General features: G+C 45.2%; 1 protein-coding gene across 17 annotated transcripts in view; it reads left to right on the plus strand.

Annotated features, from left to right (window-relative positions):
- Positions 1-12,305, plus strand: part of CAMTA1 (calmodulin binding transcription activator 1) — a 950,491-nt gene that overhangs the window by 165,810 nt on the left and 772,376 nt on the right. The gene's annotated exons all lie outside the window — the stretch shown is intronic.

Genomic DNA, 12,305 nt, shown 5'->3' on the forward strand with positions numbered 1-12,305 from the left:
CATGCACTCTGCCAAAAAGAGCCGTCACCGCTCTCTCTTGTCATGTCAGCTCAAATAATGAAGTTGAAAATAACATGGAAGGTTAATAGGTCCTACTTATCTCCTTAGAGCCGAAAAGGAAGATTTACAGTGTGGAGTCTGTTTTGCATATTTCCATAGGAAATTGAAAGGTTTTTTCCCAGACAAGATTTATGAGAACTCGTGGTTAAAGGTATCTGCTCTATTATTGCTCATCAGTGAGGCTGTAAACCACTTCATTCTGGTAGATATTTCCATGGTTAGAAGGGAGCCAAGTTTCCTGGGTCACTGGCCAGGGACTTTATTTGGATGCTGATGCTGTCATTCAAGTGATATTTATTTTTAATGGGTGATAACTGCTTTAACTTTGGAAGTTCACACATTTATATTTAACTGTCACAGAGTGGTTAAAATGGGTGAAGAAATTTCCCTCTCACCCTGAGTTTGCTGCATATTAATGTAATGTACAGATGACTAACATGCCATCATCTTGGATGAACACGTTTGAGAATCAGCATGGCGTTCAATAGCATAGTGGTTTTCTTCTTCGTCTCCTGATCCTCTCCTCTGACAACTCGCAGGGGCTCCTTGCAGCTTTACAGAAACCGATATTTGTTAAAAGCTGACTGCTTTCCTTTGGAAAGAGAATCATGACTTCCATCTCTGTTGGAGGTAAGCGAGGAATTGCATGTGTGTGTATGATGTGTGCATAGACTTTGCCTTGTATGCAGATTCATTGTGTGTTTGTACACTACACGTGTCTGAAATACACATTTGTCTACATTTAGTCCATTATCTTTAGTTTCACACTTTGTACTGAAGTGGACAATTCATTTTCGTAAATTTGGTTTCCTATCTAGACAGTCCACTGTTTCTGAACAATGATTTCTCTGAACTCTCAGATGTGACACATTTATTTAAAAAAAAATCCCTGCCCAAGATTTGCCATTTACTCTGATCACAGGGCATCCTGAGCAAGGTCCTGATCCCCCTAGAGTCAATAGGAGCTTCATAGGTAGAGTTTGTGCAGAGCCTTGAAGATGAGAAGATGCTTGTTCCCGTGGAGAAGGGTGAGCCAGTGGAGGGACTCGGAAGAGTGGGAATGACACAGTCACATCAATGGGAGAGGAAGGCAGTTTTCGTGGCTGTCTCTTAGTTGGTCTGAAGGGGGCAGTGGGGGTGTTGGGAGGGTATGGCTGCTGTAGTCAAGATGGGAGATGATCCGAGTGTGGATAAGCATGTTGGATGTGTGGGCAGAGAGGAAGGGAAGAATTACTGATTTATTGTGGAGAAGGACGGGCTGGGTATCAGAGGAGGCTGAAGAGTCTAAGATGGCCCCCAGGTTACAGGCTGATCAATGGAGTTATCAATAGTGCAGGAGCCCAGGAGCTTGGTTTTAGCTATGGTAAATTTGAGTTGATGACTGCATCCAAAGAGAGACCTTGGAGAGTCCCACTGTGATACAAGAGTGGGGAGAAATAGGTTTATGAGTCACCAGCAGAGCGAGAATAGCTGAATCTGTGCAGGGGTGAGGTTCAGAGGGAGCCTGTAGAGACGGAGGCGGAGATGGCAGCAGCCAAGGGCAGAGTTGTGAGTGGAGGAAGAGTCACTAACGGGAGGTGGGAGGATGAGGAGAGGGAGCTGGTGGAGGAGGAGAAATCAGAAGCGTGAAATGCTGTGGTGATTTGAGGAGGATGAGGCTGGATTTTCAGCCCAAAGGCTTCAGCAGGCAGAGGCCATTTGAAACCTTGGCGAGAGCAAACATGAGCGAAGGGGGATTCTTGCCCCTGGTGGTGGTGGGGGGGGGTAGTGTGTGTGTGTGTGTGTATCTCTCTGTCTGTGTGTGGACTGAACAGAATGGAGTTCCTCACCCATGTCCTCTCTCTGCTGGGCCGGCCTTCCCTCTCCGAACAACTATAGCTGGAATGCCTCGCTGCTGCGGGAGGGTTGCCTCACAAATAGCCAGACACGCTGTCAGTTCGCTGCGTCGCCTGTCTTCATTTTCTGCCATGGCTCCGGCATTGGACCCCTTTTGCTATTTGTGGAGATGCAGGACTATAGTTCTTCTAATGCAGTGATTCTCAAACTTCTGTCGTGGTGACCCCTTTCACACAGCAAGCCTCTGAGTGCGACCCCCACCCCCCCTTATGAATTAAAAACACCTTTTTATATATTTAACACCAGTATAAATGCTGGAGGCGAAGTGGGGCTTGCGGGTGGAGGCTGACAGCTTGTGACCCCCCATGTAATAACCTTGCGACCCCCTGAGAGGTCATAACCACCAGTTTGAGAAGCCCTTTTCTAATCCCAGCCTTAATGCATATTTTCCCTGACCTCAGGAGTGAGGTTCTACATAACTCTGGATATATGTTATTGGTGAGCCTGAGTCACTAAACTGGGAGGAGAGGTAGATATGCTGGAGGGTAGGGATAGGATACAGAGGGCCCTAGACAAATTGGAGGATTGGGCCAAAAGAAATCTGATGAGGTTCAACAAGGACAAGTGCAGAGTCCTGCACTTAGGACGGAAGAATCTCATGCACCGCTACAGACTAGGGACCGAATGGCTATGCAGCAGTTCTGCAGAAAAGGACCTAGGGGTGACAGTGGATGAGAAGCTGGATATGAGTCAACAGTGTGCCCTTGTTGCCAAGAAGGCCAATGGCATTTTGGGATGTATAGGTAGGGGCATTGCCAGCAGATCGAGGGACGTGATCGTTCCCCTCTATACGACATTGGTGAGGCTTCATCTGGAGTCCTGTGTCCAGTTTTGGGCCCCACATTACAAGAAGGATGTGGAAAAATTGGAAAGAGTCCAGCGGAGGGCAACAAACATGATTAGGGGACTGGAACACATGACTTATGAGGAGAGGCAAAGGGAACTGGGATTGTTTAGTCTGTGGAAGAGAAGAGTGAGGGGGGATTTGATAGCTGCTTTCAACTACCTGAAAGGGGGTTCCAAAGAGGATGGATCTAGACTGTTCTCAGTGGTAGCTGATGACAGAACGAGGAGTAATGGTCTCAAGTTGCAGTGGGGGACGGTTTAGGTTGGATATTAGGAAAAACTTTTTCACTAGGAGGGTGGTGAAACACTGGAATGCATTACCTAGGGAGGTGGTGGAATCTCCTTCCTTAGATATTTTCAAGGTCAGGCTTGACAAAGCCCTGGCTGGGATGATTTAGTTGGGGAATGGTCCTGCTTTGAGCAGGGGGTTGGACTAGATGACCTCCTGGACCTCCTGAGGTCCCTTCCAACCCTGATAGTCTATGTTTCTATGAGTCAGGATACAGGTCTTTCTGCCTAGTCTTTAGAGGCAGTTGTTTGTTGGGCTTTCTCTGGATTTCAGGACATTATATTTAATATGAAGTTCTCTATATAGAGCTCTGGAACTGCCATGTGATCACACATTTCCACAGCTTTAAGAATATATTTGACACCCCGTCACAGCATGGTGTTCTTGCATGTAAAAATGTCTGGTGATAACCCATATTACTTTCCTTGGGAGTAAGAGCTGCCAGACTGTACTGATGCGTCACCCAGAACCTGTTCCCTTTATTAAAAACAGTAATGCCCTTGTGGTAACCGGTGATGCTGCTGCTGCATTATCTCAGGGTGATGCTGAAAATAACTCGAGCTTCCTCTAAAAAGAACAGTAGGACTTGTGGCACCTTAGAGTCTAACCAATTTATTTGAGCATAAGCTTTTGTGTTCACTTCATCGTAGCTCACGAAAGCTCATGCTCAAATAAATTGGTTAGTCTCTAAGGTGCCACAAGTCCTCCTGGTCTTTTTGTGAATACAGACTCACACGGCTGCTCCTCTGACACCTGTCCTTACCGAGCTTCCTCTGTAATTACACCATTTACTAAACGCGTCTTGGTGAGGCAATGGATGATAACGGTGTACACAGGAGGGAGCAGTTCTCCAACATTAAAGCCCTGTCATTTCAAATCATTGTCATTATTATTTATTTTATTATTTTATTAAATTCCCAAAGGGCTTGGGGCATCTTATGGACTATTGCACACATCATTTTATTTTACAAAGCTGAGCTGCCTCTAAATTATGAGAACACGAAAAAGCTCTCAAATCTTTTTTTCCCATTGCTTTCCCTTAACTTAAAGGCCAAAAATAAAATTAAATTGAAAGTTAGGGATTCTTGTAATTGGGGAGCATAACCTACATTAATTTCCAAAGGAATCGCATAAGATGACATTCTGTTGTTTTAGTTAATAGCAAAAATGGATTAGTCAGAGGGAAAAAAAAGAGGCTAGATAGACAATTGCTCCTGTACTTAGCCCCTGTCTGCCAGTCTTGGTTTTCAGAAGCCGCCAATCTGTGTAAATCCTTGGGTCGGGGCAGGATAGGTTAATGATGGAACCTTAATCCTTGTGATGCTACTACCAGTAGGTATGCCAAAATCCTATGCTTCTCGTCATAGATGTTTTACATTTATATAAAGTACAAAGTTGCTGTTATAATGACTTAGGTGTGTGTGGCAAAGAGAAATGGCAAGTCCCTCCCCAGAGGAGCTACCGATCTCACCTAGATTTAGGGCCCAATAAAGCTGTGCTGCAGTTAGGGGTGGGGAAGATGAGGGGTCGCAGTGAAACACAACGTTAAACAGCTGCCTTCGTCCAGCTCAATAGTTTCTTTTCATGCCGACAAGTGAATTTGCTTTCTCACAATTGAGGATTTTGGGGAGGGGAATCTTTGAATGCAGAGAAAGGAGGGAATCAGAGGGTAGGATGAAGGTTGTAAGCTTGGTGCTGGAGAGGAGAAGGGAGATGTCTGATTTGGAGATGGGACTAAAGGGGGGGGCAGGAAAGGGAGTAGGGATAGTTTCAGGGGAGGAGGTGCTTGGATGTGGAGGTGGTGAATGTGGTGTAAGTACATGGATGATTCAGTATCAGAGTCCCACCAGCTGGTGATGATTTTGTCTTTAAAGAATCAAGCTGAGCCTAGGAGGAGGAGATGAAATTGAAAGGCAAGTTTCAAAAGTTTATAGCTTTCCAATTAAATCTTTCAGGGAGGGGCCAGTCTTGTGCTATGCACATTTCCACAGCTAGCTCATTCGTACACGTGAGAGGTGCAGTGTGTCTGTCATGCCATTTACTGCACATGTGAACGCAGTTGTGTCAGTCAGTGCTGGGCAGGCGAGAGTATCCCCATTACCCAAGGCACAGCACGAGTGGGTCCGTGCCACAAATGCACATTAAAGACAGGAGCCAGCTGGAGGGGACAGCAGCGGTCTCCTGAAAAGCTAGAGATTGGAAAGCATTCCAGCCCCGTGGAGATACTAACCTGCTTCCTCCACCAGCTAACCCAATGCAAGGGAACAAACTCAGTCCCTGCAGACAAGGCCCTCTGCTTTCTGTGCAGTCCATTGGCAATTAATTCCGTGCTACACCTGTAAATAGGGTTCAGCTCCCAGCCTCCCATCACACAGTGCAAATCAATAAAGGAACAATAGGTAGCCTTGGACAATCCCCACAGATTTTCCTGTTACTATGACATCCCATTTCTTTGAATGGAAAGAGCCTTTATTCTTCATTGAAATACACTTGACATAACCTTCACCTCCCAGTAAATGCAGAGATGTTTCAAACATCACATTGGTGAGAGACGCCTTTAGTCTGTATTTACAGGTATTCGAACAAGGCTCCACTGAAATAGCAGACGTGCATGGGCCACTTTATCACATGTGCTGGAGAGGTGAGCGCTGTCCTGCGCTTCCCATATCTGAAGCCAAATGCTTTTCTTCTCTTCCATGGCAGCCTGCCATTCTGTACACCTCATTGGGTAAGTGCCAGGCATCTAAAAGAGTTAGAATTGCTCCAGTCACCTCCACTGGATTTTAAAAATCCTTGTTAGTTCCCTCAAAATCCAGATTTGGGGGAAGGTGGAACAATAAACACTGACAGCTTTATTAATGCAGAACCTCAGAACACAGACCCTGAAAGAAACCCAAACCAAAGGCAAGAGAATGTTACCGCTGTGCCTGCTGCTCTGTTTGGATTTAATGCAGATTCTGGATGTGCTCAAACATATATCTGCACCAAAAGCAGTTTTTTGAACTCCTGTCTATGTAATAAATACTCTCCTGGATGATTTATGCCTGGCCCTTCGGAAGATTCTCTGGCTCTCTGCTGCTGGAACTGAATCATACCTAACTTTTAAAAAATAATCATTCCATCTTGATAATTTAAATTTCATAATGCATTGGAGCCCACTTAAATGAATAACTCTAAAAGGGATAGAATTGCTAATAAATGTTCTGTCTAGCACAAACCGTAAAATATTCATTTAAGGCAGTTATTTCACATTACTGAATAAGTGCAGAAAGAATTAACTTTTTGCACAGCTTAAGGTACAATTCAATAATAATTCAAGCTATTTAATGAATGAAATATTTAACATAATCTGCATACATTAAATGACAGAATACAAGGTATAACAAATGTAGCACTGGAATTGAAGGATAAAACTGGGAGAAATAAATATAAATTGTTCAGTGTAAATCTGAAGAGAAGAGGCTTCCGTGCACTATAAAATATATTGTGAGAAGGGAGTTGATTTCCATTTCCCGGGCCTCTTGTTTCAGGATGCTTTGGGAGGTGAGTTTTCATAACTATGGGGCCCCACTGCACAAGCAGAATCAATGCTTAACCAGGCATGATGCACTGGGGTGATGGTCAATTAATAATAACCATTGCAGTTCTCATGGCCAGGAACCTGGGACCATTGAGAAGATCCAGTAGGCTTGTGATGGTCTGGAATGGAATGAGTAATGTCTATGGGAGAGTAGGGGCTCTAGACGTTCCCCTCAGAAGAGTTCATTTCTGCTTCTATTAATTACCATACAAATCACTATGAAAGGTCACTACAATTTAATTAAAACACTTCCTATTTAGGGTTTTGTGTGTGACTGTTTTTATTTTACTTTGTCAATGTGTATATTTGGCCAGGAAAATTCCTAGCTGCAGCACAATGAGGGAGAAATCCAGACCTGGGTGTGCTTATAGTGTGTAGCACTGTCCAAGCCCAAGGCCTCCGAGCACCATTACCTTTGGGATATAGAAATTAATACTTAGAGGTTATTGGCAGAAATTCCCTTTATGTCCTGTATGTGGTTTCTGTGGCTTTTTTCTCTCCCTTTATGCGGAAGGGCCAAGGAAAGCAGACACCAGAATGTAATCTGTTTCTGTGTCGTTGAGTATGCTGTCAGTTTCAGCTGTGCTGTTTGCTCTGGAAGTGCGTGTGGTTAATCCTTGCAGGGTATCACGATTGCCTCCAGCAAATCCTGCTGGGAACCAAAGAGGAGAGCAGCTCTGAGCTCCCCTACGTACACTGCTTGATTAGGGTTTTTTTTAAGCCTGCTGCAGAGATGAGATGAGTGGCTCCTTTCCTGGCATGTAATCGGGAGCCAGGGTCCTTGCTGCACTCTACAGTGCGTTTGATTTATCTCCCAAACCTAGCTGAGCTTGTGACCAAATATTCGGACTAAAAAAACAACAACGAGGAGTCCTTGTGGCACCTTAGAGACTAACAAATTTATTTGGGCATAAGCTTTCGTGGGCTAAAACCCACTTCATTAGATGCATGGAGTGAAAAAAAGTAGCCAGGTATAAATATACAGAACATGAAAAGATGGGAGTTGCCTTACCAAGTGGGGGGTCAGTGCTAATGAGGCCAGTTCAACTAGGGTGGATGTGGCCAATTCCCAACAGTTGACAAGAAGGGGTGAGTGTGCTGTTGTAGGTGTCTGGTATTCGGGGGAGGTTCGCTTCCAGGGAATGCTTGAAAATAAATCTTCTTAAGCAGAGGCACAGAGGAAAGATGTACATTGAGATGGAGGCCAAAATAGGCCCTTTACGTCTGATGGATTGTGTGTGGAATTCTGTGACCGATGTCCATAGTATCAAGCCATTTAGGAGGCCAGGCGTAAGGAAGCATATACTGCTGCAAAGGGCAGTGTGAGGGAGTATGCTTTTGAGGGGCTGAAAATCCACCTTCTTTAGACAGATCTTGCTAACTTGGAGATGGGATTCTGACCTTGGCATCCAGGCATGGTGTTTGTTTCCATAAGTTGGGGCCAAGACCATCACCCAAGATAATAGATGGTTGTTCCTTTCTGACTTGGGAGGGCAAGTCACTGCTTGTGTATTGGGTTTTGTCACACTGATAACTCAGGCGTGAGGAGGTATTTTGGGGAGGGCGCGAGGAAACGGGATCAATGCTTTCTGTGAGTGTGTTGTCCACCTCTGTGTGTTTGATTTGACAAAGATGGGCCACTTTCTGCACTGCAATGTTTGTGGTGACGTTGGAAGTGCTTTCCATGGGTTGTCTAAGCAACTGCTGTAATATAGCCTGTCTTGCTGGCAGCTGTGTGAAGCTGCAAACTACACATCTTTCCTTTTCTCTTGTGTTGTGCTAGTTTGCAGGGTGAGAGTAGAGAAAAATAGCTTTGTCTATTACCTCCGACCTAGTCAAATGGACCAAACAAATTATAAATGGGCATCACGCTATTGGAACACATGGGTAAGAGCAGACAGCAACCAGTTTGGATTCAGAACCCTGTAACAGCTGGGCTGCTCCTGAGATTCTGCCGCTACAGTTAGGGGAGTGAGACCTTGCTAATTTGGTAGCTCACTGAGAATAACTTCAACAAGTAATGACAATGGTGCTGGACTTGAGATCTTGAGGACAGGGTATCCTGAAGCCTAACAGTCACTTCCCATCTGCTTTGTGTTCTCGGTAGAACTTGACAGAATTAGCCTGAAAGGCTCTACAGACCAGCTAGAGTCCTGCCGAACCAGCTGTTAGCTGATTAAGGAAACATTCCCAAGGGCGATGGGCAGTGCCCATGGAACGCCTGTGGTCAATAAAAGGGCCTTCTGTGTTTTCCAGTGCTGCTAAATGACACTAACCCAGGCACGTTTGTCACTTTTTGTGCTCTCAGAACTTCCCCATGTCATAACACACGAACATCTCAGTTTTAAACCCAAGTGTTAGTAAAAGCTTATGAAAAGCCACAAGCAAAGGTCTCTGCCTGCCTAGAGCTCTCTGGTGAGCTTGGTACCTGTTGTTTGACTAAATAAGATGAGAGGGGGGCACTTCCAGAAGTTTACGTATTTCAAAGTAAATATGTGTTCTGAAATCCAAAAGGCCTCTGCCCACCGGGGTGCGTAAATCTTCACATAAACTAGTCTTATAAAAAGGAAAAGTGCAGACAATCATAAAGATTACACTAAGAACCAAATTTTGACAGAGCTTTGAAAGGAGCACTTGCTGCTACTTGAATGTGGAAATCAAGAGGGTATCAGCTCTTCCTTTAAAATACAGCTTTTAAAATAAAGCCTGTTCCCGGAGTGTCGAGAGGATTCAAGCTGCATGTTGGCCCAGTGACTCTGGGGTGGAGTCCCACGAGGAGGAGCCACAGGAATGAACAGGGTGCTTTCCCTGCTGCTGCAGCCTGTCTCCAGAAGTATTTCAATCTGCTCCTTTGTAATAGAACAGAAAAATTCCTGAAGGGTACCCACAACCTGCCTCAGCTCTGCACATATGGAAATCTGAATTGGAATTGATCCTTCAACTAGTCCTTGTGAAAGCTGCAAAGAACAGTTTGTGGTTGGTGTGATGATGATATAAATAGCCTTGGAGGCTGGAGGGTGTTTTGCAGTTCACTCAGCCGTGTACATTTTGGAGACAGGCTCTCCTTTTGTGGAAATCCCAATGCCCTGAAATCATGTGAACTCATTTTGCTCTGCGTCCTTTAGGCTCTTCAGTGACAAAGCACAACACAGCAGGGCTGGTTCACAAACCTAGTGCTCCTGAAAACTGCTCTGGGAACAAAATAAATCCAACCTGAGTTCTACTGTACATATACTAGGATGCAGTTCCAAAAGCTAGAGTTCTGTTTTATTGTGTGTTACTTCCACTGTGCTGTTACATAATGCATAAAAGGCAGAACTGATCAGCACAATGACTCTGTGTTGTATGTAGACATGCATATGTACAGGTTTGTGTATCACTCGCACTGATAACTGCCCTGTAGCACATTGGGGTGGCGGTGGCTGTCACTCACTGGAAGGCCAACAGGACAGTATAAAAATCAGACGTGAAGTCATCCTTGGTCCCAAATTTTCCTTTTCCTCTCCCATTTCCTTTCTCTGTAAGTCACCTATCCCCACCTCTAGCATATCGTCCGAGTTGGTCCTAACTTTGACTGTAGCCTCTGCTGAAATCTTTTAATCACACATTAATCATTTCCTGTCTCCTAAATCCCGACTCTCCAAACTTGACAGAATCCAGAATGCTGCAGCTAGAGTGGCCTCTTCTCTAGAAGATGAATGCTAGCACTGACCTATACGATAGCATATCTCTTTGAGGCACCTGTCAGAGTGGTGACTGAGAACCAGCAACGCTACGGAAAGCAGCAGAGAATCCATACGCCTGCGTCTGTAGCCTGGTCTCTTCCAGGAAGGAGCACGCATTGTTTGTGGTGTTTCACTAACCTGATGTCAGCGTGGAGCTGCGAGGCTGTTCTTTTGGCTGTAATTATGGGAAGGCTTTTGCCCAGAGGCAGGCCTTGAATTCCATTCAGCAGGTGTGTCTGGGGCAGCAAGCGGTTCTCTCAGCTACGTTAGCTTCCTTTTCCTGGGCCAATCCTTACATCGGCTGGCTATCCAACTCTGAATCCAACTGAAAATGCTTCATGGATTTGTACCACAGAAAGGCCATCTACTCCCTGCCAGCGGACGCTGCTTCTCTTTCTCCACAGTCAGGGACACTCTCCGTTTGGAATTCTCCCTCCTTGTCAAAGAACCTGCCAGTCTCCCTCTTCAAATCCTGCCTAAAGACCAGCCAACAACTGATGTGCCTCCCACGCCTCTTGCTCTCCCCAGCCTTTCTCATGGTAATGCTCCCCCTTATGAGCTCCCCATCACTGTTACGTCTCCTTACAGTCCCCTCCTGGTTGCATGGAACATTTCAAACATTAGTATGTTTATCCAGTGATCTTAACCCTTCCTGCTCCAAGGTATAAGCCAACTGGCCACTATCCCAGGGAGGGGACTGGCTTCGATGGGCCAGTGCCCTGAAACAGGTTGGCAAGTCTATGTTCCTGAAGCACTCACTCCCACACACTCCTTATGGACAAGCCCTGTAGAATGAGGCAAGCAGATGTCATCCCCACCCTGCTCTGAAAAGAACATCCACACGTTGTACACAGGCCAAACTTGCTCTTCTCCTCAGGTTTGGCTTTAACTGGTAACATTAACAATAATGGAGCATACACCTTGGCATAAGCCTTCTCCTTCTTAGCGTTTTCCCTGCTCCATCTCTTTTTCTCAGACCCTAGTCAGGGGGGCTGGAACAATTTTTATAGTGTGGGTCCTGATGATGGAAACCATGCGTTTGGTGTTTGTCAAGCCAGGGGGTGCGGCAGCACGCCCAGGACCTCTAGTTCCAGCACCACTGACCCTAGGTCATTCTGTCCAGGGAGATACACAACCCTTCTTTTGTATCCGAGTTGGAACTAACAGCTAACATGAGTCAGGAGCTAACATGAGTCAGGAGCACACTGTAACTTCAAACAGGGTTCAGGCATCTGACATCAGGATGACTCAAGAGAGGAACTGTGTCAGGTCTGGGAGCCTGCCATCTTGTGGCAATTTCATAAACATTAAACAAATAGGGTTCTATAGATATTACTTCAAAAACCTGTAAGGCCAGATCCTCAGTTGGTGTAAATCAGCCTAGCTCCATTGAAGTGAATGGAGCTACAGCAGTTTATATCAGCTGAGGATCTGTCCCATAGACTCCAACAGAGACCCTTTCTGTTGGGTTTGATTTTTAGCCATCCTATAGAATTCTACAGCAGGAATAAGATTCTTTAGGGCTCTTCATTTCCCCACTGCTGAAACCCTCTTCCCCATTCACTTCCCCCTCCTTTCCTCTGTTGCTATCTGTCTCTCTCATTCTGTGATATTTTGTATGAGATGTTTTCTCTAAAAATGAACAGTTCTATATTGCATAAATATTAAGGGGTCCGTTCCCTTGTTGGTCTGAGCCTTGTAAGCCATATTAGCAGCGCTAATGGGTGCTGAGTTTGCATACTGTATCCCAGAGACCCCTTAGCTAGCATTTCTGTAGAACAATTACAGAGTAAATTGGGGACAGGTTAAGACAGTAAAAACTACAGGAAAGGAAAATAAGAGATAAAACTTGATGTTTTCTTCATACAAATAGTGAGAACATTAATAGGCATTAGGTGACCATGCAATT

This window comes from Lepidochelys kempii, chromosome 18 (genome assembly GCF_965140285.1).
Source record: "Lepidochelys kempii isolate rLepKem1 chromosome 18, rLepKem1.hap1, whole genome shotgun sequence".
Taxonomy (NCBI): domain Eukaryota; kingdom Metazoa; phylum Chordata; order Testudines; family Cheloniidae; genus Lepidochelys; species Lepidochelys kempii.